This window comes from Schistocerca serialis, chromosome 1 (assembly GCF_023864345.2).
Source record: "Schistocerca serialis cubense isolate TAMUIC-IGC-003099 chromosome 1, iqSchSeri2.2, whole genome shotgun sequence".
Lineage (NCBI taxonomy): Eukaryota > Metazoa > Arthropoda > Insecta > Orthoptera > Acrididae > Schistocerca > Schistocerca serialis.
Window position 1 is genome coordinate 154,582,897 of NC_064638.1, and position 26,182 is coordinate 154,609,078.

At 45.9% G+C, this 26,182-nt stretch overlaps 1 non-coding gene across 1 annotated transcript; it reads right to left on the minus strand.

The window, feature by feature from the left end:
- Positions 1-2,050: 2,050 nt before the first annotated feature.
- Trnat-ugu (transfer RNA threonine (anticodon UGU)) lies at positions 2,051-2,125 on the minus strand. The gene has a single exon. It is a non-coding gene; the product is annotated as a tRNA-Thr (tRNA).
- Between the last annotated feature and the right edge of the window lie 24,057 nt (positions 2,126-26,182).

Here is a 26,182-nt window from a genome sequence, read left to right on the forward strand (position 1 = left end):
TCCTGGCAGTGAGCAGCTTCAACGAAGGATATTCCGCAATTCTGAAGACCATGACAACGATGGACGTCACCCTGGGGCACTATTCGACGCAGTTCGCCAAGCATTCGGACGACCACCGGATTCAAGCGGCCGAAAACAGCTTGTCACCGGCCGTACGAGCGGCTCTGTAGCAGCGCAGGATGGTCCAGATCGAGCAGAACGCCCTCTATGAGGAAGAGGAAGGACTATTTTTTGGACCTAGAATAGCAGATTGAACGTAAGTTGCATAATATTGCATTTATATGTAGTCAAAACTTCAAACGCGTTTTTCACGAAACGATTTTTTTTTTTTTATCGCGCGGCATGGTAACTTCAAATCTACTGAACCGAGTGGCATGATTCTTTGTTTCCGATGAAGCTAACTAAATTGTCTAGGAGTTGTAGCACTTTTATTTCGATCCATCAACTATAAATATTTTTACTTGGCTGACGAAGTCGAAAAATCGATGACACAAACCCTATTTTTGCAAATGGCCGCCATTTTGTTTCCTATGGTCCAAATAACTAACGTGAAGTACAACTCCTAGTGAATCTTATATACTTCGCTAACGTCGACTCAGTTTTGATTTCAGACCAGGCGGCTGACCTGTGACACACTGCGCATGGAGGTCTACTTCGAAATTTTGTTTCGTGCAGACGGCACTTCCGCCTTTGCTCTTCGACATTTCCGGTCGAAGAAATTTCAGTTTGCAGAGGAAATATCAATGAACATTTTGACCAAATTTGACATTGATATCTATAATACATTCAGAGAAAAAAATTCTCAAAGAACATGCTTTTTTCGGGCCAAAGATAGTAAACCTCCCCTTAGCAGATCTCACATCAACCAGTCGCTTACCCTGGTAAAGAGTTATCGAGAGACTTCTATCCCCCTCTCGCACTTCTTCCACTTCTCGCACTATTGTGCCGTTTCCACTCTCAGTGTTAAGACAGCCGTTATTCTCCTTTACAACTTCTCTTGTTACATGAAGAATGAAATTCAAAATTAAAAACGAGTGTAACTAACTAACAAACTGTTTCGGCTGCCGTAACTGCATTTCTCAGTTAACATTCTTCGAGTCTGAGAAGAGGTGCCGTCGTGAGGAGTGAGCTGCCGTAAGACGTTGAGTGCTTCATCAAACGCTGATGGTTTTGGGAAACGAGGTGAGGCGACGGCGCCGCTGAATTTGTCGCATTACGTGTACGCGCCTCCAGGTAATAGGCGAAGCGCGGGCAGGCGGAAGTGGGAGGGAAAGGGACAGGAGGGAGAGGAGCCTCGTTTCCTGAGAACGGGGCAGCCGAGCGGCTAGGGGGCAAGGTGCGCGCCGTAACTCATCTCCCAGGGAAATCGCGTTAGGCGGCGGCGGGCGAGCGAGCGGAAAATCTGACCACGCGTAATCGCATTTCCCAGGCGGCGCGCCGCGTCGGGACGTCAGAACGGGAGGCCCGGGAGCCGCGGGGAAGAAGCGCCACCTGCGCCTCCCCCGCCAAGTAGCGCGCCGCCGCCCCCCCAGAAGCACCAACCCCCGCACCAGATCAGACGGCAGCCAATACAACCGCCAAAGTTTATCCGTCAACTAAACTTCACAGTCAAAACATTTAACACTCAACACCTACTGACTACTGCAGCTTGAAAATAAGCGATTGAAAGCAAATGAGCGTCATATAAGAGGGCTCTCCAGAAAGTAACAAACGTTTTGAAACAAAAAATTTATAGCATAGAAAATCCAAATTTTACTGTCTACATTTTAAAGGTACATTATTAAGCTATTTCTCTACATAGTCGTCATTTAAAGTGAGGCTCTGGTCACACTGTGAGAAGCTTTTCAGTATAGCCTCCGCAGAAATCACTTCAGCGTCAGCATCAAAGCGTTGTGCAGCAAGCCATGTCTCCATTGCTAGGAAGAGGTGGTAGACGGTCGGCGCCAAATCCGGGCTGTATGGTGGATGACCAAACACGTCCCATTCAAAATGAAGACCCTAAGCTGTCGGCAGGAGTTGATATACATCAACGGGGACAGTTGAAAATGTGTGCCCTGACCGGGACTCGAACCCGGTATCTCCTGCTTACATGGCAGACGCTCTATCCATCTGAGCCACCGAGGGCACAGAGGATAGTGCGACTGCTGGCATTTATCCCTTGCTCGCGCCCCGTGAGACCCACATTCCCAACTTAATGTCCACACACTACATTGGTAGTGCTCCTCCCAATAGTGTGTGACATTAAGTTGGGAATGTGGGTCTCAAGGGGAGCGTGCAAGGTATAAATCTCTGCAATCACACTATCCTCTGTGCCCTAAGTGGCTCAGATGCGTCAGCCATGTAAGCAGGAGATCCCGGGTTCGAGTCCCGGTCGGGACACACATTTTCAACTGTCCCCGTTGATGTATATCAACGCCTGTCGACAGCTTAAGGTCTTGATTCAATTATTATTTAATTCTAGAGAGCTGCATGGTCACCAATGGCATCTGTTCTTTCAGACATTATGAAACTTTCCTGACAGATTAAAACTGTGTGCCGGAACGAGACTCGAACTCGAGACGTTTGCCTTTCGCGGGCAATCTTTGAGGTTTGCCGATGACACTGTAATTCTGCCAGAGACGGCAATGGACACCAAAGGGCAGTTGAATTGATTGGTTAGTGTAAATTCTTCGTTTGTGTGGCCATAGTGCCATGTGTGGAACGAAAGGTTGAAACCAATAATGCGATTCAATATAAATACTGACTCAGACAGTGTTTGCATTTCTTTCTTTCATGTTCGGTCTCAGCCAACGTAAATCGTAACTCACGCTACTAGCTTATACAGTTCCTGACTTTTATTTCCATTGCTATGTTTGCGGAAAATCTACTTCAACATATAGAAGTTGTGGCAAATGTAATCGACTATTTCCCTATAATGATGGATGCTCCCTAACATCCTTTCACCATGGTTAACCAACAACAGTTGGTCTTCAGATCTCCTTGGAGCCGACTGCTACGGTCGCAGGTTCGAATCCTGCCTCGGGCATGGATGTGTGTGATGTCCTTAGGTTAGTTAGGTTTAAGTAGTTCTAAGTTCTAGGGGACTGATGACCATAGATGTTAAGTCCCATAGTGCTCAGAGCCATTTTTTTCTCCTTGGAGCTCTGGGTACGGGGCAAAAACAGGCGACTAAAACAAGAAAATGCGCTTACATAACTACTCTTGTCTTAATATTTTAGTGTCGTCAGCCATTTTGCGCGAAATGCTTGTTTACGAACGGGTGAATATTTTTCCAAAGGCAAACAACTGAACGAGGAATGTTCTGAATACTCTTTCTCGCTCAGTAAATTTATACGGAAAAGTAGAGAGAATTCCGTTTGCATGAAATATTAGAAGAAAGGCGATCGACTCTCTGCCGTCGCGTTGTGCAGACAGTATAATTCAATTGCGACAGCAATTCAATTAAAACCGAAGTAGCGTTCAGAGGAGAAAAAGGAAAGTGAAAACATTTCAATTCATTCAATCGAAACAGGCAGAGTATTATGGTTTGAAGAGAATTGGGAGCCGCAGAAACGCAAAAAAAAGTACTGTGCCGAAAGGAAAAACAAAAGGTGAAGCGCAACATGATTTCTCTCGGACATCAAATAAATTAAATATCGGAGCGATGCGACGCAGTGGTTGGCGCTAGCTTCCTCTCCGGCAATTACGGTTTCCTCAAAATCGCTTCAGGCGAAACCAGGAGTGTTGTAGCTGTATACGATTGAGCTGACGGGGAGGGGGGGGAGGGGAGGGGAGGGGCGGGGCGGGGCGGGGAGGGGGGGAGGGGTGGGGCGGGGCGGGGAGGGGGGGAGGGGTGGGGCGGGGCGGGGAGGGGGGGGAGGGGACTGGAGGGGGGAAAAGGGGAGGGGAGGAGAGTGAGAGTGAGTGAGAGAGAGAGAGAGAGAGAGCGTTCTTCGGACACTTTTAGCTGCTAATACTTAGATATTTATATTTTCCTCCTTTATTTAAAGAGGACGGATTAGGACCTTCGAGTGGCTCTCTCTTACACTGGACCAAGCCTTCACATATACAAGTTCAAATGTGTGTGAATCTTATGGGGCTTAACTTCTAAGGTCATCAGTCCCTCAGCTTACACACTACTTAACCTAAATTATCCAAAGGACAAACACACACACACCCATGCCCGAGGTAGGACTCGAACCTGCGCCGGGACCAGCCGCACAGTCCATGACTGCAGCGCCTGAGACCGCTCGGATAATCCCGCGCGGCCATATACAAGTGTTTTTGCGTTTCACTTTTATTAAAAAATAATACTTGTAAATTATTAATAGTGGTTAATAGAGTCTTTCGTCATTTCTTCATAGAAGTTACCTTTCATTCCTAAATAATAATGATATTAATAGGCAATAATATGTTCAAATGTGTGTGAAATCTTATGGGACTTAGCTGAGGCAATAATTATAATATGGCACCACCACCACCACCACCACCACCACCACCACTACTACTACTAGTTGTAGAGATGGTGTGCTTGTGGTGGTGATGTATCAGAAAATGCTAATTTGATGAAGGGTACATCCGCTTCTATAGTCCGCAAGCCACTGTACAGTGCATCGTAATATTGGCGATTTTCTCGACTATTGAATTCGCATATTAAGTGACTGCCTATGTGTTTCTTTACTCACATATCTCTCTTGTCTTATTCTAGTTGTTTCTTGGAGAGGCATATAGCGACGAACAGGAGAATATTGTCCCACAGGATAGAAGGTGTAGAGAAGGCGTAGCGAGGAGCGAGAAATCCATAAGTCTGCCCCAGGCAGGGATTTTGGAAAACGAGAAAGGTTTGACAGGAAGTGAGGGCGCATACTTGTCGTGGGATACAGGGTGAGTACAAAAACAATGTTTTAACACATGTAGGTGAGGCACTGTCATCTAAAGATAAGTCACTAAGTTCTCTGATTGGTGGACTCCGTTACTGCTGTGCTGTGCTGTTAAGTTGAGTGTTGAGGTCGAGAAGTAGTACTGCAGGACCTGTGTAAGATGACGAGACTGTAAAGCACAGAAAGTGTATGGAAATTTCGCACGTATCTCGGACAAAATGGTGAAAATGGAAATGAGGTCAGTCACTAACATATCTTTCGTAGGCGTTCAATATCCGTTCAAAGCACCTTGAAATTCCCTGAGAAGAAGAACCCAAAGGAGGCATGATGCGAGTTGATGGGTTCTTGGCATGTGGAGACAACGGAGAGGACGATGAAGAGCACTGAATCGTCGAGATAAAGATCACAGGTGACTGCTGACTGAGCAGTGATATAATTACTCAGGGAAGAAGTCGGGGATCAGCCATAGTGTTCCCAGAATGAGATTTTCACTCTGCAGCGGAGTGTGCGCTGATATGAAACTTCCTGGTAGATTAAAACTGTGTGCCCGACCGAGACTCGAACTCGGGACCTTTGCCTTTCGCGGGCAAGTGTTCTACCAAGCACTTGCCCGCGAAAGGCAAAGGTCCCGAGTTCGAGTCTCGGTCGGGCACACAGTTTTAATCTACCAGGAAGTTTCATATCAGCGCACACTCCGCTGCAGAGTGAAAATCTCATTCTGGAAACATCCCCCAGGCTGTGGCTAAGCCATGTCTCCACAATATCCTTTCTTTCAGGAGTGCTAGTTCTGCAAGGTTCGCAGGAGAGCTTCTGTAAAGTTTGGAAGGTAGGAGACGAGGTACTGGCAGAAGTAAAACTGTGAGTACCGGGCGTGAGTCGTGTTTCGGTAGCTCAGTTGGTAGAGCACTTGCCCGCGAAAGGCAAAGGTCCCGAGTTCGAGTCTCGGTCGGGCACACAGTTTTAATCTGCCAGGAAGTTTCAGCCATAGTGTTGTTGAAAGAACCACAGAAAATGCAGAGCAGCTGAATTGGATGATCAGATAAGACTTTTAACAGCCAGTTTGTCACTGTAACCCAATACTCAACACTGTATCGTTCTCTTCCTCGTAGGAGGAGAGTATGATGTACACTTGCACAGTTGGCTCACATACTTTTGGTCAGCGTCAGCTGTCTGTCGCTCAGCTGTTATAGCCCAATTCTGGAGGCTTTTTGGGGAGATTCAATGCGGAAATCCTCTCACAAGAGCAATTAATATCCAAACGAGGCCCCAATGGCGGAATGCTATATCTTCTGGGAAACCATAGCTACAGGAATATTGGTACTGATAGAAAGTGCCTGCGTCGGTTGTTTTCGGGCAGTTTCTAAACCTACAAAATGAAAACCTACTGTCACATTCAGCGTGCAGTCTGCTGATAAAACGACGTTCGTTACGAGAGAAAGATTTTTTTTCCTGGTCTGAGTCTCGCGACTGGTCGTGGATGGGCCACGCGGAAGCTATAAATTCTCCTACACTGCGAAGCAAAGTTGCATTATCTGTAAACTGTGTAATAGCTTGTGTGTATCACTGTACGAGCATTGTAAGTGTCGGCTTATTTGGTGCTCTCAGACAGGATGCAGAAAAGTCCTGTTTTGGCCTTTTAGACTGCGGGAGGGATCCGCAAAAGCACAGTGGGCTCTTGTGCTAGCTACAAGAACGGACAGCTTATTAGAACATGTACTTAAGACATGCAAGAGCAACTTCCATGGTATTAGAGGGAGCCACAGCGCGCAAGAACTTGTCGGAAGGTTGGTGACTCAAACAATAAGTAAAAAAAAGAGTTATAGTAGTCATGTCGATCTCTGGCTTGATCCCCATGTGGAGTGTACATCATTTGTATTTTGTTCTTCCTAGAGTTCGCATAGACTGTACTGCGAAAACTGTACAAATATTAAAATTAGATTCGTTATCTCCTCTGTTAACTCACTTCTCCAATTTTTTTTACTCCAGCTCAAATATCTGTCAGGTTTCTTTATTGCGATAACACACGAACTGCGTTCAGTATGTAATGCTACACTTTTTTTCTCGGCCAATTTCGGTTGAAAAAATACGTAATTTGTTGCGGGACATCGTGGAACATACCCTCTTCAGGCGCTGAAGTTTCATCAACTTCCGATAGGTGGGGCGGAGCTATACACAGCATTTAAAATGTTGTCTGTAACGGAGGGGCGTTCCAAGCAGACAGCTTTCGTCGAGTTTCTTTTGGCGGAAAACGACAGCATCGTTGATATTTACAGGTGCATGCAGAATGTCTATGGAAACCTGGCAGTGAAGAAAAGCACGGTGACTCGTTGGGCGAGGAGTCTGTCATCGCCACACGGACGCGCAGTCCTGTCCGATCTCCCTCGCGCCGGTCGACCGCACAGAGCTCTGGCTCAGCTACGAAGGAAAAGTTCAAAGTCGCGTCCTCAGTCGGCAAAGCCTTGGCGGCGGTCTTCTGGAACTCCGAAGGAGTTATTCTGTTTGATGTCCTCCCTCACGGTGCAAAGATCTACTCGGAAGTGTATTGTGCTAACCTCAGGAAATTGAAGAAACGACTTTAACGTGTTCGTCGCCAGAAAAAGCAAAGGAACTTCTCCTTCTGCATGACAACGCAAGGCCTCACAGAAGTCCGCGCACCCGAGAGCGCCTCGCAAAACTTCATTGGACTGTCCCTCCTCGTCCACCCTAGAGCCAGGATTTCACTCCTTCCGACTTCCATCTGTCTAACCCAGTTAAGGACGGACTCGACGGGAAGCAGTACGTGAATGATGGGGAGGTTATTGATGCAACAAGACGCTAACTGCGATGTCGATCAGTAGAGTGGTACCGTACGGGCATACATGCCCTCCCAGTAAGGTGGTGTAAAGCCATCGCATTGGACGAAGATTACGTTGAAAAATAGGTTGGGTTGTTTCTGGGGAAGGAGACCAGACAGCGAGGTCATCGGTCTCATCGAAGTAGGTAAGGACGGGGAAGGAAGTCGGCTGTGCCCTTTCAAAGGGACCATCCTGGCATTTGCCTGGAGCGATTTAGGGAAATCACGGAAAACCTAAATCAGGATGGATGGACGCGGGATTGAACGGTCCTCCCGAATGAGAGTCCAGTGTCCTAGCCACTGTGCCACCTCGCTCTGTGAAAAATAGGATTTTATAGCCAAATTAGTGGTGATTAAATATGGTATACTGGAATCCTGAATAAAACCAACTGGCTTTAAGAAAAAAAAAAAGTGTTGCGTTACTTATTGAACGCCTCTCGTATTTTAAGACGAACATAATTGTTCTTCGTTCTGGGCACCACAGTATTAAGTATTATGAAAGTAGGGCAAATTTTTTCACATACGCTTTTCCTATTAAGACTTCTTCTCAGTTTGACAATTAATTTCGCGTTAAAAAGTAACTTGCGAGTGTTTATCTGTATAAAATACGTGCTACATTACCGCCACCAAACAGGAACACAATAAATGTAAATGTCGTGTGACTAGGGCCTCCCGTCTGGTAGACCGTTCGCCACTTCAGCGACTTGCGCGTCGATGGGGATGAAATGATTTTGATTAGGACAACACAACACCCAGTCGCTGAGCGGAGAAAGTCTCCGACCCAGCCGGGAATCGAACCCAGGCCCTCATGATTGTTATTTTGTAGCGCTGACCACTTTCTACCAGGGGCGGACAGGAAAACAATAGCTATTGTGTCAACGTGCAGGTACTACTTCAGAACGAAACAGATTACCCGACACGACCAAGATCCATGAACGAAGCAATCAAGAGACGCACGGGATCGGAACTTCGCAGACTGTGCTCCATACTGGTATCCAGCTACGGGATCGCAGCAACTGAAATCTTGCGGCAGCGAAACGAGTTGTAGCTTTCTAGTCAGGTGAAGCGCAACGGATAGGCCTCGCCCGCAACGAAATAAGCTGGTTCTGAGATTGTGCTCCTAGCGCGTCCACCCTGCTGGCGCCACACTCAATCAGCAGCCACACACTGCCCCGTGAAGCGTGACGACGCGGCCCGGCCGCCAAGGGTCACGGCCAATAAGAGCAAGCCGCCGGCCGATACTCCGTCCGCGGTGAGGCCCGAAGCTGCATCCGCCGTACACAACACCGGCAGCCGACCAAAGTTGCTCACAAGTGTCGCTGCGAAAGAAGCAGCGTGTGACGTAAACAGGACAAAGTGTAACATCAGCTCGCAGCGTACACAAATACAAACAAAGTATTCGCCAAATTGCGTTATCACAATATGAACGCCGGCCGCTATGGCCGAGCGGTTCTAGGCGCTTCAGTCTGGAACCGCGCAACCGCTACGGTCGCAGGTTCGAATCCTCCCTCGGGCATGGATGTGTGTGATGTCCTTAAGTTAGTTAGGCTTAAGTAGTTCTGAGTTCTAGGGGACTGATGACCTCAGATGTTAAGTCCCATGGTGCTCAGAGCTACTTGAACAATATGATCTAATAATCACTATAGCCGAACACATCATACTTTTACGTCAAATACAAATGAAGAGCTTTCTTGGAAGTACCGCACCCGGTATTTCGTTTGGAAACTAAATACTGCTGTCTTCTCTAAAAGACGAGAATAACATTCACCGCCAATGATACTGCATCTCTGGAAATTGTTTACTTTTGTAATTCCCTTGGTTAGCTCCTACGATATCATGCTTTGAGTCAACTTGTGGCGGTATCTAACCCGCCAAGCATTTGCAACTCAGACAAAGAGGATCATTCCCACGTAGTCACGGCAAGCACTGTAGTCGATTCTGCCAACAAGTGTGAGTATAGCAGTCCGTCGGCTCTGGTTAAGCAAGTGTTTATCACTTGGATGCGAGTGGACTTGAATGGCCCTGCCACAGGCAAAGCCATGGGGAACCGAGTGCATTCGATAACTAAAATGTACTGCGGACCTAAGACTTACGGAAACCTAAGGAAGATAATGCATTAATACTGGTCATTAGGTATTACTCGTTAGCAAAGAAAAGTCAGTTTAAAAGAGTTGCAAAATTTGTACCTTCTGATATATAGCAAGGCACTACAGGATGGAGAAGAGCGCACTTGGGTGTCCGTGCCTCTGTGTGTGTGAAAGAGATAGATAGATAGATAGATAGATAGATAGATAGAGAGAGAGAGAGAGAGAGAGAGAGAGAGAAATGGCTCTGATCACTATGCGACTTAACTTCTGAGGTCATCAGTCGCCTAGAACTTAGAAGTAATTAAACCTAACTAACCTAAGGACATCACCCACATCCATGCCCGAGGCAGGATTCGAACCTGCGACCGTAGCGGTCGCTCGGCTCCAGACTCTAGCGCCTAGAACCGCACGGCCACTCCGGCCGGCATAGAGAGAGAGAGAGAGAGAGAGAGAGAGAGAGAGAGAGAGATGTGTATGTGGACAATGAGAAGCGACAGTGGTACGTGACGATAAGCTCTATCTATCATATCAAACGTGGGGGGGGGGGTTCTTTTTCCGATCTCGTAAACCACGGTGATAATTCAAACCTTGCAAAGGGCAATGTCATGATCTACATTGCCGGAAAAAGAAATTAGTGTACCTGGGAAGACGACGTCGATTTTGATCCGATGAGGGCACATTCCACCTGTGATATATTGTATGAACTGATGACGCTTTCAACGTCGTCCGCCAACAGACAGCGTAGCGGCATAGCTACCAGAGCGCCGTCTGTTTCTGCCCTGTAAGAAGGAATGCTGACAGCCAGATCGTCCAGTGTGGTGCAGAGGTGTCAGGCGTGCTGGCAACCATTCTTAGTGTACAGAAATGTCAGCCTATGTCTGCAGGTTATGGTTTGAACAGGCTTCTAGCGCAGCTGAATAATGTGAAGGGTTCGCGCCATGTTTTCATTTCTAAGTTGAATGCCTGCTTGTGACACACTCCTTTTGTTCTATACACGAGTTTCTTCCAACCTTTAGGTATTGTGTGCGTATTTATGTACACTACGTCTTGTGTCTTGTATTCGTGTGATCTATTTTAATTTTTAAATCAGTATTGTGGTAATTATGTATAGAGTGACATACACGACAATAGGCTGCCTAGCCTTTTCCGGTGGTATGACATTGCAACAAGACAACAAAGAAGATGCAAAACGGCACTGGAAAACCTTGATCAACTAGCAATGAATGCTGGCCTGTAGATAGAATACAGTAAGAGTAAGGTATTGACAGCAGAGACCAACACTGGAAGATTGGATGAAGGTCCAGTGATGGAAAATGTACGCGGCTTGCGGTAGCTCGAAGAAAACTTGAACAGACAAGCTACGGGCGAAAAAGAGCACAATAAACCGGGCCCAGATAATGCACAATCGACGATCTTTCGTAGAAACAATCGATGAAAAGACGAACAGATCGAGCAAAGCAAAATTCGACGTTATAATATGTCGACACCCAGAAGTACGGCGTTATAGACTTTTAAGAGGACTAACTTGGCCAAGCGGGCCTGTAGCAAAATGGATAGGTCACAACGAAATATTTTGGGACCCGTACGAAGGCACAAAAAAAAAAAAACAAAAAAAAAACGAAAAGTTCGAGTGGGAAACGTATGATAACATAGAACCAATCTCTAGCAGAAAACGGAAGGGAAGGCTGAGGTTTGCCGGCTGCCTCATGAGGATGGACGGTAACACGCTTATCACGAAGTTGTACAGTGCAACATGCTCCACAGGCAACATCTGGATAACTGAAGCAGAGCAGGTTTGGAAAGCAAGTGGAATAAGAGAAAACCCAAATAAGCGATGAAGGAAAAAAAGTGGACGCTCATAGTGGACTGTTGTGATCACACAACGTTTTGAAGAGTGGTTTCATGTAGCTGTCTGCGCTGCTGTGTCCCGTGCAACCTTCTTCATCTTTGAATAATTATTGCATTAGAACCATATGGTTCCCCTCCACACTTCTTCCCCTCCATTACCAAATTAACTCGTACCTCAGCATGTGTTCTATCAGTGTATATCTAATTTCGGTCAAGTTGCACTGCAAAGTTTTTTTTAATCTCGTGTTCTTCTCAGTAACTCTTTATTAGTTACCGGGTCTTCAGCACCCTTCTTAGCTCCACATTTCAAAAACCTATATCATCTTACTGCGTGTACTGTCTATCGCTCATGTTTCACTTCCACATAATGCTACTGTCCAGCAAAATCCTTTTAGAAAATGTAACCTGTTATTTAAGTCATTGTTAGTGGGTGTATCCCTATTTTTAAGAGAAGCCCTTCCTGCAAATGCCAATCTACATCTTCTGCGGTCGCCTCTTATTTTGCTCCCCAAATAGCAAATATCGCCTACTATTTTTAGAGCTTCATTTCCCTCATCATCAGCACAATGCAATTCGGTTACATTCCGAAATCCTTCCTTTACTTTTTTTGATGTTCATCCCGTAACCACTTCACAAAACTCTATTCATTCCGTTAGCTGATCATTCAAGCCCTTTGCCGCCTGTGACAGAACTGTCACGGTATCGTCAAATCCTGATTACTACTTCTTCTCTGTGAACTTCAAATCCTTTTCCAAATTTCTCACAGGTTACTCTTTATTGTCTACTCTGTGCACTGTCTGAATAAAGAGGTGGTGCTTACGGAAACTAGAATCAAAACTACGATACAGAAACAGACAGGAAGAACGAGAGAAAGAAGAAGTTTTGGGAATAAAGAAAGCGTAGTGAAGAAGTCTTGCGATCCCAAAGATTCGAAACGAATAAATGAACAAAAATTTATGAACCGACTTGGTTGATGATTAAATAGATTTGGCAAGGCGAGTTCCATGGAAACTGGAGCGACTAAAAGTGAAATAAAATCAACGTGGGATGCGAGTACACTTCTGTCCAGTTACCAGGTACAATGTTGGGATGGTTATTATCGCTGAAACAACCGGTTTTCGGTTATATCGGTTTGACAGCATTGATAAAGCCGTTCAAAATAATCGGCTTCTGAAATAACCTACTTTCTGTTTTTTATTCCTCCCATTTCCTATAATAAGCGTAGAAATTGAACAAAGATTCAAAAATTTAATTTTGACTCTCTATCTTTCAAGATACACAGAATCAAAATATTAAATTAAATAGGCAAATAAAAGAAAACAGTCTGTGCATCGTTCGTTGCTTTTCTCAAAAAGTTGTTAGTGATAAATACTACAAAAATTAACCTGAATTCTCCTATTGATTCTAATCTTTTTGAAACTCCGCTCAAAAATCATGTTGTAATCGATGGTCACACCAATATTTGGACATTACGAATAGTTATTGTTAAAGGGCGAAAAATGAGATTGAGGGACTCTATTTTTCGTGTTAATTTGTCCGTTTGTAAGGGATACAAGCAAATAAAGACATCCAGAATAAGATTTTCACTCTGCAGCGGAGTGTGCGCTGATATGAAACTTCCTGACAGATTAAAACTGTATGCCGGACCGAGACTAGAACTCGGGACCTTTGGCTTTCGCGGGCAAGTGCTCTACCATCTGAGCTACCCAAGCACGACTCACGCCCCGTCCTCACAGCTTTATTTCTGCCAGTACCTCGTCTCCTACGTTCCAAACTTTACAGAAGCTCTCCTGCGAACCTTGCAGAACTAGCACTGCTGAAAACGACATTATGTAGACATAGCCACTTTGTGTTCTTATTGTAACTATGAATGAACAGTTAAGTTTTCTCTCTATATTATGTCACGAGTTAGTCGTGGCTCCTCCCGTTTTTAATCTTTTAAACCAAATGGAGCAGTGTGCTTCATTGATACTGATCTTGGTAAAATCCTTCTAAACTAGAGATGGTGCCGTTCTGTAATACAGCTGGTGTCGGACGACGATAGTGAGAATCTTGAAAGATAGGGCAAGTGTTGCACGCTGCATGTACATGCGTTCCATTCAGTAGACCACGCCACATGGTAACAGGTACATTACTGTCTCAGCAACGTTGCACCAATTCTTACGTCATGTATTTGATGCTCGTTTCTGTCGGGATTGTTATTAAAATGGCAGTGATCATTTTTCCCATTCTCTATAATAACGCAATATTTCAAAGCAATGCAAATTTTACGAAAAAAGTCACTCGTTCTTTAAAAGAGGTTTATTTAAGAACGAAAACTTTTAGCAATGCTGCTATGGCTACCTGATTTTTCCGTTTTTTTATCCGGTTATTAGTAAAAAATAAAAACACCCAAACTAATAACTAAAATTGTCGGTTACTCAGATCTAAAACACCGGTATCGGTTTTACTTTTCCCGTCGCTAGCACAGTGCAGTGTACAGTGGATGGCGGGCAGCGTCGGGTCCCCACGGCCACGGCGCGGCGCGGCGCTGCATTCCGAAGCGGCGCAACGCTGCCAGCCACCGGCGGCCGCACGCCCGTCGCATAGCAACGAGGGTCAGGCCGACGCGTCTCCAAGCGTACGTCTGCTCAGGCTGCGGGGCCTCTGTTCCTATACTCGCCACAGTGGTCGGGGACCTACTCCACGAAAGCTGTTTCACGATTCAACTCACTCGCACAAGAAATAACAAGGGTTGCCATCTCAGCGAATCGCAGAAAAATCAAGGATGACATTTAAATCACTTCAGGTTTCCTTTTAGTTTTTTTCCGAAGAACTGTTTGAAAGAGTATTAAATGGAGATGTTCCAGTGGAATGTAAAATATTTTACTTAAGACCGGTGCGTAAGAAGGGATCACGTAATAACCCAAATAATTACAAGGGTCTAGCAGTGGTCCCTTTCGTTGAAGACTGTACTCGAAGGTATTGACAGATCTGGTAGAGAAAGAAATAGCTGACAAGCAGCAAGCAGGGCATGCAGGGTTCCGAGCAGGAAGATCGGCAATGCACAATATCTTCACAATAAAACTAAGGTTGGATTGGAGATACATGTCGCACTGATTAATCTAGTGAAAGCACTCCGTCGTCAGGCCACGAGTGGCCTACCGGGACTATCCGACCGCCGTGTCATCCTCAGTGGAGGATGCGGAAAGGGGGGGCGTGGGGTCACCACACCGCTCTCCCGGTCGTTATGATGGTTTTCTTTGACCGGAGCCCCTACTATTCGGTCGAGTAGCTCCTCAATTGGCATCACGAGGCTGAGTGCACCCCGAAAAGTGGCAACAAAGCATGGCAGCCTGGATGGTCACCCATCTAAGTGCCGACCACGCCCGACTGCGATTAACTTCGGTGATCTCACGGGAACCGGTGTATCCATTGCGGCAAGGCCGTTGTTTAATCTAGAGAAAGCATATGACAATATACCCACCAACAGACTGTGGAAACTGTTGAAAGAAACGACGAAAGACTGCTAAAGGCTGTTATAAAATTACATGAAAGTAATACAGCAAGAGTGAGGACCGGGAATGATTGGGCAGGAGAATTCGAGGTGAACAAGGATTTGCAGCTGGGATGTGGCTTGTCAGCGACCCCCTTTAAGCTGTGTCTAGGAGAAATCCTGAAGACTTGACACACAAAATGCCAGGTTATGGGACTGACACGAGAGGACAGCAAGATGCCGGATGGCAGTTATTGAACTATATCAAATAAAATCGTCATAACATCTGAACGGTTTGCGTTAGGACTGCACTGCACGGTTGGCCGCGGGGCGCATGCGCACGCGACTTCTTGTCGCCCATTGGCACGTGAAAATGTCACGGTACAGCGTGCCTGAGCGTATAATGCTTGTGAAGGCCTACTATGCGAGCAATAACAGCCCAACTGCGGCTCAAAGGAAGTTTACAACTGAGTTCCAGCTGAAGACAACTGGTCCAAGTGTACTAACATTCAAGGATCTGATTCGCAAGTTTGAAAGAATGGGTACTGTTCGTCATGGCAGTGTTGACAATATCGGTCCTCCAAAAAAGGGTGAAAACGCCTGAAAACATCGAAAATAACCCGCTGTGTTTCAAACCAGCCCCACGAAATCGATCAGACGAGCTGCGCAAGACGTGAGAATAGACCGGGAGTGGAGCAATGGTTAGCACACTGGACTCGCATTCGGGAGGACGACGGTTCAATCCCGCTTTCCGGCCATTCTGATTTAGGTTTTCCGTGATTTCCCTAAATCGTTTCAGGTAAATACAGGGATGGTTTCCTTGACAGGACACGGCTGACTTTCTTCCCCATTCTTCCCTAATCTGATGAGACCGATGACCCCGCTGTTTGGTCTCTTCCCCCAGATCAACCCAACCAAACTCAACCGGGAGACACTGCGACAAATTGTTGTTGAAGACATGCACCTCTTCCCGTACAAAATTTAAACCCATCAGCCATTAAGCCCCAGGGTCAAGGAACAGCGCTTTTGTTCCGCCAACACTATTGTCCACAGAACTGACGAACAGGATTTTGATGTGAACACGATTTGGTTTAGTGACGAAGCCCACTTTCATTTTGATGGGTTCGAGAATAGGCAAAATTGGTGCGTTTGGGGGACCGAGAATACGCATTTCGCGATCGAGAAGTCTCTTCACCCCAACAGGTGACTGCGTGGTGTGCAATGTCGTCACGGAATAATTGGTGCGATATTCCTTGGCGGTACGATGACTACCGAACGGTACGTAAACGTTTTGGAAGATGATTTCATCACCATCACCAAAAGTGACCCTGATTTCAACGAGATGTGGTTCGTGCAAGTCCGAGCTCGACCCCATCGAAGCAAGAGAGTGTTTGACGTCCTTGAACACTTTGGGAACCGCATTCTCGCTCTGGGGTTCCCGAAGGTCACTGGCAAGGACCTCGATTGGCCGCCACATTCTCCGGGTCTGAACACATGTGACTCCTATTTGTGGGGCTACATTAAAGACAAGGGCTACAGCAATAACCAAAAAACCTTAGCTGAGCTGTAAACAGCCATTCAGGAGGTCATCGACAGCATCGACGTTCCGATACTTCAGTGGGTCATGCAGAATTCTGCTATTCGTCTGCGCCACATCATCACCAAATGATGGCAGGCATATCGAACATGTCATAACCTAAATCCGAATATCTGTAGTGACGTTTACATGTTGAATTAAGTGTGTGGACGCCGTTGTTTGTTACTAATTTACGTTTCTTTTCATATAGTTCAATAATTATCACCATGTATTTAGCCTGCACTTTGCTGTTGACTAAGTTATACTAACAAAAGATGAAGATGATCTGAACTATAAGATAAAAAGCGTAACTAAGTGTGAGTTCTTGTCTGTTGGAACGGTAAAATTAAATAATTTTGGTATAGATGGAGAAGTAATAGTAGGTGTGGAAAAGGCAACGCGTAGTATTCTTTCATAAATAGGGCACAAGCAATGATGTCACTAATAGGATTAATAAAGGGCAGTAATAAGGGCAATGAAGAAAAAGATGAGAAGAGAATGTATAAGAATATAATCTGGAGTGTTATTTTGTACGGAACAGAAGTACTGGACGTTAGCTAAGGGAAAACAAGGATGAACTGCTTGCCACTGAGATGGACTGCTTAAGACGACGCTCAAGCTGTGCTATGATGGATAGGATACGAAACGACATAATCCGGCAAAGGATGAAACTGGATAGGGACATCTGTGACGACATCCAACAAAAACAGCTGTTGGGTTTTGGGCAAGTGAACAGGATGAATGAAGACAAGATACCAAACAGGATAGTACGATGGGTACCATCCCAGCGGAAGAAAAGAGGTCGCCCACGACGCTCCTAGCAAAATGGTGTAGAGGAGGCAGTGGAACCAAGGAATGTAAACGTTTGGGAAAGTCAAGACAGAAAAGGATGGCGACTAGGGGCGGAGACGCGGCCCCTCACAACGACAACAGCAAAACTATTTGCTGCTAAACGAAGGCGTCTATTCCAACTAGTGTATCAGTCGTGTTGTTACTTACAGAATGAAAACATTCAAAGACTTTTTTTAATTCATACGATGCAGGAACGTTTACCTATAAAATTTGGTGTATTATTATTGGTTACATTAACGCGCTAAGCTCTCAGAGTCTGGAAGACACACCCACCGCCACTGCAAAGAAGAAGCGGATGGAGGCACTCCGGCTATGTAATAAAACTATCAGAGGCCCGTATCCCGTCTCGCCCTCTTGATGCTGATCACTCGTGGAGATTGACGTACAACGCTCGTGGAGACTGACGTACAAGTATGCAGCCACATTAGCTTAGAGCATGTTCTAACCTCCACTACCTTGGAGTCAACATTGCGGAATTTAAACGTAGTAGCAATACGGTAGCGTCGCGAGAAGATGTACTCGATTGCAAGGGTCCTGCGACAAAACAGCAAATAGCAGTCTGAGGCAATTTTAGTTATTGTCCAAGCGACTGCAAAAATTATTGCCTGAGAAAAAAAAAAAGAAAAAAAAGAGCGTATAAGAAACTAAATTTGAAATAGACTTTCTTTTTCACGAAAATCGATCCACGACGGCGAACATGACCAAAAAAATTCGAAAATTTGCAAACAAACGTTCTTGTTAAGTAAGTAATAAACTGTGGCTCCGATTGGAAAGTTTTAAATGAGGAAGTCGTTGGGCTTAAAAAGATCTATTGTCTACTTTTTTATAAGCATCGATTTGCGTTTCAAGATACAGCAAAAAGCCATTAAAAATCAGTTTCTCTATAATTCGTCAACATTCACGTTCCCCTATATGCTGTTTATTGTGAGTATAGCCCGCGGTAAGTCAAAAACGTGCTTGTTTCCAAAATTAAAAAATATAAGTATTTTTAGAGATGTAGCGACTTTCTGGAAAAAAAAGCAGCCCCCATAGTTGGCTACATCCTCTCAGCGGATGGCCCTACAGTAACGGTTTTAGGCGTATTTTCTTTGCAAAGAATTGTGCTACCGTGCTATTGAATAATGTTTCACGATTTTATTAATGGTAAGGATTAAAAATTGACTTCGGAAAACTTGCACTTTTGTTGTGTGTGGTATTTAAACTATCTCAATTTTTATTTCAAGAAAATAACTTCACGAATTTAAACCAAAACAAAATTTCTGCGACCTTCTGGAGCCGAGATAATTTTAAAAAAATCTAGTGGGTGCAATTATCATTTTACACGATGCACTTGACGAACGTTCATACTGAATACTTATATTTTCCATTCGGGAGGACGACGGTTCAATCCCGTCTCCGGCCATCCTGATTTAGGTTTTCCGTGATTTCCCTAAATCGTTTCAGGCAAATGCCGGGATGGTTCATTTGAAAGGGCACGGCCGATTTCCTCCCCAATCCTTCCCTAACCCGAGCTTGCGCTCCGTCTCTAATGACCTCGTTGTCGACGGGACGTTAAACACTAACCACCACCACCACCACTTATATTTTCAAGGAAAAAACACTACGATATGTTTAATTGACTTTTTGTACGAATAACTGAGTAATAAAGTAAAAGGTTCAAGCGCGGTGTGCGTCAACTGGAGCAGGGGCGGAGGGGTGGAGGGGGGCGGTGTGCGCTCGGTATGAAAAGTGTAATACGTAAATTAAATACAATCATTTCTGAAAAATAGTATTTTTTGAAATCGAATATAACATTGTTAGGAAGTGTTTTCTGAAGGAGGTATTTGTCTGGAGCGTAGCCTTGTAGGAAAGTGAAAAGAGGACGGTTCAGACAATAAGAGAAGATTTCGAAACGTGTTGCTACAGAAGAATGGTAAAAATTAGATGGATAGATCCAATAACTAATGAGGTGGTACTGAATGGAACTGGATAAAAGGAAATTTTCAAAGGACTTCTGGAATCCAGTTGCAGCAGTGCTGTTACAGCGAACAAGTTTAGAATAAAGCAGAAAACCTTACACAAGCGAATCGCAGAAGAATGGTACAATTTAATGGTCATGCCAAACAAACCGGCGGTAACACGCCGACTAAAGTGGCATGGTAGACAGAGTCATGGAGAACCTGCAGAAAATGAAAGGAACGGAAAGGTCGGCCGTTGGATCGCTGCAACTGGTGAACTGTTGACAAAGCCAAGGTTGACAATGAACTGTAGACAGACGGATGAAGAATAAGAAGAACTTTTTCGAGATGAAATCTAAAAGCACAGTGTCCTTGTTTCCAAACACTAAACATTAGAAATCAAGCCCGAAGGAGGTTCCGAGAGAGATGTTCAAATGGTTCAAATGGCTCTGAGCACTATGGGACTTAACATCTTAGGTCATCAGTCCCCTAGAACTTAGAACTACTTAAACCTAACTAACGTAAGGACATCACACACATCCATGCCCGAGGCAGGATTCGAACCTGCGAGAGAGATGTCATCCACAAACACACCTAGTGGCAGACGGTGTAACTCGAAACGAACGATCGAAAACACGACGCGGTTCCCAATCGATAGGGGAGTGCAGACAGACTCACTGAAAATGCATGAAGGAATTCTGCGCGCAGAGGAAAGCGAAGCTCTCTGCCAAATGGAACAATGTGCCTGTCGGAAGGCGAACATACTAGCAGGAAGGCGTACTGTATTCACTTTTCTCTAGCAGTACAAAATGTAAATAATCACAAAACCAATTTAGCGATGCAAAATGTAAATAATCACAAAACCTATTAATAACGTTGGGATGCACGCGCCACTCCAAAGCATTGTGGTGGGACACCCTCTGCAAGTTTAAAAGTAATATAGTATCTCGAGCTCATTGACAAACAAAGGACGTACAGGTGGCTGACACGTCGCAAACACAATCATCCCCTCGCATCGACGCATGCAATATTTGCCCTCGGTAGCCTACTTCAGGAGTTGCACTAGCGAACTGAACTGCTCGGAATAGTTTTGCACCCCTCCTACTGACTTGTTTATTGCTCGATCGGATACGTCTTTCGCGTAAGTCTTATGACCCCAAGAAATCAGGACCTTTATACTGGGGACAAAATTAAATTCTGCATTCTCAGTGCAGCCCAGAAGAGGACGCAGTGTGTCCAATCGTAAGCGGGACAACGCGGCTTGTGAACACCGTTCAGTCTGTCAACGTTTCGTCGGATCGTTTCAGGGTTACACTGCGCGCGCATAGTCGCTGTACAGCGTGGAGGGCTGACATACTGGCAAGCTGCCCGCAGAACTGGCATACAGCACAGCGGCGTCACTCGAACATTCAGCCGCTATGGTGAGAAAAAAAAAAACGTTGCAGATCTGCTTTGTACTCATCTCTTGATATCAACATCAGTTGCGACAGCTACCAACAAACCATGATTTGCAGTCATCACTAGTCGAATGCTCCAGAACTGCGCGCTGCCTTTTTGGAGGCAGGGATATATAAAATCTTACAATACGCTTCTGACTCTACTCTGACCGTCAATTATGAAGAACAGCAGTCCTCCGGATCGCTGCGCGGGAGTAACCTGGATGGATGATGCCGCGTTCTCTTGACTGGCGAGCGCAGGATTCGTCTTACCTCTGATGATCGTTGTAGACTACTTCCTCGAAAATGAGTTACGGTCGAAGCTGCAGTTCCGATATACGAGAACAGTGCAATAAATAATGCCACAACTTCTTTCACAGCCGTTGATGTGTAGAGGAAAACGCCCTTTTAGGTGCTTCAAATTTCAAGTTTCTTCTGCCCGAGTGCTAAGTTTTGAACGATGCCGACAAATGGCAGAGGCGTAGAGAACCTTCAGTATGGCGTCTCCACAAGAAACGTGTCATAAGCAACGTGGAGTCACTGAGTTCTTGGTTGCGGAAAAAAGAAACCAGGCGAACATCCATGTACGCCTATATGCAGCGAATGGTATTGATGCCGTCGACAGGGGTCCTGTTGGCCGGTGGGTGATGAGAGTTAAAGCGTCAGTAAGGGCAGAAACTGAGGTGCATGGTAACACGTTCGGGACGCCCCGTCGCAGTCACTGCTCCCGACACGGCGAACGGCGCGGATGCCATTGTTCTTGCAGACCGGCGCATCACAACTCGACAAATGTCTCTACAGCTATCGGTAAGCAATAGAATGATTCAGACTCTTGGATCTTCAAAGGGGTACTCGAGACGTGCCCACGATTGCTTACAACAGACTGCAAGATTCAAAGGAAAGATACTGCATTCGAACTGTTGGAGCAGTTTGAAGCCACGGATCGTTACATATGACGAAACCCGGGTGCAGCACTTTGAACCAGAAGCAAAACGGCAGTCACTGGAGTGGCACCCCTCCAACAGTTACCAAAAAAGAAGAAATTCGAGGCAGCTCCTTCTGCTAAGCATGGCGGCTATTGCTGAAGCAACCGACTTTCGGTTGTGTCGGTTTTCTTCCACGTCAGCTTAACCTGACTGTTAAAACTGCGCAAGATAACCGGTTTCTAAAATAACTGATTTACAGTTTTTATTCCTGTTATTTCCTGTAATAAACGTAGAAATGGAACATAGATTGAAAAATTTTGACTCTCAGTTTCAAGATCGTAGAATCAAAATAGGAAATTAAATAGGTAGATAAAAGCAAACTATTTCCGTCCACCATCAGTTGCTTTTCTAGAGAAGTTGTTAAGTGGTTGAATACTACAAAAAATCACCACTATTCTCCCGTTAATTCTAATTTTATGAAACTCTGCTCAAAATCGTGTTGTAATCGGGCATCATACCAAAATATGGGCATTACGAATAGTCAGTGCTAAAGGGTGAAAACTGAGGTTACAGAACGCCAATTGTCGTGCTAAAATGTCAATTTCCACATCACACAACATTACAAGCCCTTTTGGGCGTTTGTGTGATCATGGGTCCGTTCAGACAGATGAACGTGCAGGGAGGCGGCGGACTGTGCGTACACCAGGTATGGAGGACTGAGTTCTACAGGATACTGAGACGAACCCTGGTACAAGCTGCAGGCAAGTGGCCCGCGGATTTTCCGCTACGGGAAGGATTTTGTTGACGGTTTTTGCACCGGAACGTGCGAAAGAGTCCAGCAGTCCACTATGCGACGTGTGGCACGCGTGCATGCGTCCCCTGGAGGCCACTCTGAACATCTGTTGTGACGTGCATGCGATACCGCTCTGTACTGTGTTGCGGGGCTATCTGATGTTGAACGCACACTGTTCATTTCCGCACACATGTTCGTTCATAGGATATTTTTTCCACAATTTCCAGTCATGAAACCCTGCAGTTTGTCGGTTTCATTAATGTTCATCTTGTATGTGCCGAACAAACTCAATAACCATTCCCATATGTTCGATCGGAAAACAATCGAGAAGAAATGTTCCAACATAACAATGTGCGCTGACAAACCAAGTCTCTCAAACCGGGACCACATCGCCAAATTGGGTTGGACATTCCACGCTAGAGCCGAAACCTGGCGCCCTCAGACCTCCATCTGTTTCGGCCGTTCACACATTCTCTAAGTGGGACACACTTTCAAGATGATGACAATGCAATTAATGCACTGAAAACACGGCTACGAGCACGTGGCAAGACCAAGTACAACAGGGAATACAACGCTGCCCTGGAGACGAGTGAAACAGTACATGTAAAAGAAATCTTTATCGATACAGTCATCATATCCTAACTCCTGAAAATGCATAAGTTCCGAGAAAAACCAAGTGCTACATTATTTACTGGACGACATTGGTGCATAAAATCTGACAGCCATAAGCGATAATTGACATGTGTTACAGTTATATCGTTATTGTGGAGTAGAGCTTGTCAGCGGGTCCGTTTAACAAGCGAGCGAATCTGAGTTTGCGAGCAGTGTGCTGTCTATCAGCTGTCTTTGTTACTGTCGTAGCAGATGGCGAGCAAACGAAGCATGTATTGGCAGTAGCAGTGTGGTCACCTGACACAGGAGCAGCGCGGAACAATGGCTGCGGCGTTAACTACCTGTGCGCTTCGAAACTGTGTCAATAAGTGGAAGCAAAAATGGTAGCACTGATTCGTCGAAAATGAGCTAGCAACACTGTGTGATGTGGGTCACTTTACCTGCCACATAAAACCGCATTAATCTAATAATACCATTTTAAATCATTAACTATACAAGGTGTGACAAGAAAACCACCAGAAGACATGGTCGGAGGCCAATGTAACTTCGTATACTTACACATCATCCGTCGATATGTAAATGATTATAGAGTTGCAAGTCTGTGTGATAGATACAATACCCACCAGAGTGTGGTAGCGTTGTCCGTGTTTAGTGTTGTTACCAGGCCTGATACTGTGCATATGACGTGTGAACAGTGTTCAAATGGCTCTCACTATGGGACTTAACATCTGAAGTCATCAGTCCCCTAGAACATAGAACTACATAAACCTAACTAACCTAAAGACATCACACACATCCACGCCCGAGGTAGGAGTCGAACCTGTGGCCGTAGCAGCAGCGCGGTTCCGGACTGAAGCGCCTAGAACCGCTCGGCCGCCGCGGCCGGCGCGTGAACAGTGTGATTTATTGAGTGATCACTCTGGAGGAGACACAGATACAGCATATTAGTGTGAGACAGCGTTATTAACAAGTGACAGAGTTTGATCGGGACGTCACTGTAGGCCATTTGGCCAGTTGGTCGAATCGTGCATATCCAGATTTGTGAGGCGTTCGGATGTGGTATGGTCCAATGTTGGACGGCATGGGAAGTGTCAGGCATACTGTTGTCACGGTTTTGGCCGACCAAGTGTGACCAGTACGAGGGAGAATCACTCTATTGTGCACCAAGCACATTGTAGCCTCTTCACATCTGCTCCTTAGGTCCAATAACAAGTAACAGACACCCTGCAACATGGTGCGCCACGCTGCACCATTCGTTGGAGACCAGCACCAGGTGGACAATGGGAATCAGTGTCCCATCTGTAGGCTCTCGTTAACACCACAACACATTCAGCTGTCTTTGGAGCAATGCCCTGACCAGAATGCGTGGTCTGGTGATGAATGGGGTTGCACTGTGTTGTGTGGTATCGCGTATCAGTACCACCCCACGGGCGTCACAGTTGACAGTGGGATTGCAAGTTTCCATCTGACGCCCATAGAGATCGCGCGGGGTCCGGCGGACCCAATGGTGCACACCCGCTGAGCCACGCCCCCAGAGGCTCTGGACTACGAGCGCCGGCGGCAGCGACGCAGCCCACTTGCACTTAGGCCTCATCGCTATGACACCATCGTTCGTGCTTAGTGCAGTGAGCCTCATCCTAGTTACTATTGTATGTGCTTGACTCTAATTCTTGCTGCATTATTTGTAATGAGTCTTCACACACTTGCAGGAATACAAGCAAAGTGGTTCTTCTGTTTGTTGTGATTACTTGTTCGCTAATCATTCTGCTCCTGTCCAGCTCGGCTGCTACATCACTGTGTAGCCCACCTCTCCTTACCATTATGTACGAAGTCCTACACAAATACTAAACGAGGAATCAGGGTTCTGTACTACCCTGGATGACCACCGTCGGCGAGTATAGCGGCGACCTAGGAAGACGCCCCATTCTTCCTATCTTTTGAAGGGAGACTGCGACGTTAATCCTGGCGGTATGGTGTTGGGAGCTATCGGGTAAGACATGATGTCACGGCTGGTACTGACTGAGGGAAGTCTGACAACACAGCGGTACGCCACGGACATCCCGCGCCCTCCTGCGCTCGTTACATTCACGCGACGGTGTCGTGGTACCAGCAGCACTGCCAGCAGGGTCAGCGCAGCGCAGTCTATAGCGGCGGCTCGGCGCAGCCCACGTCACGCACGCAGACTGGAGAGGCAGGCAAGGCCGCGCCAAGGCCGCGGCGCGACCTCTTCGCTCACCAGCGGCCACCACTCTCGCCTGCCGCCAGCCAGCAGCTACCAGCGCTCTCTACAGAGGCACACGCACAGTGGCTTTTTGTCAATACTCTCCTGACTGATCTGACGCAGACCACTGCCATTTCCTCTCATCTGCCAACCTCGTCATCTCAGAACAACACCTGCACCCCGCCTCCTCGATTATTTACACAGAGTGTTCGGAAATTCCCGTTACAAACTTGTACCGGCGAGTGAGTACATAATATTTTGAATACGAACCTATGTTCCACCGTCATAGGTCCGGGTCTTACCCCCCCATCTGCCGCCGTGTCACCTGTATAGTGCTCTTATAAGTGAGTGTTCAGTGTTGTGCGTCCCCTGTCAGTGTTGCGAACAGCCGCCATACTGTCGATAGTTGGGTTTTTGTCTCGTGCGAACAGAAACCAGACTGTCGCCGTGTTTTTTAATTGTGCCTGTCTACTTCTTCTTCCGCATCGTCACCGCAGTGTTTTATATTTTAAATTCCACACCTTACCGCCATTTTACAGTTTTTTTACAATGTCACCGTTTTATCGCCTGTTTCTTTAGTTTGTTTCTATTCTCATTATGTTTTTTGACTTTTCTATAGGCTGTCGAACAGCATATTACGCTGCTGCCAGGGGAGAGGGGGGGGGGGGGGGGGGAGGATTGAAATCCAATGAAGTAAAAAAAAACTGTCCGGAAACTTCTTGTTTCC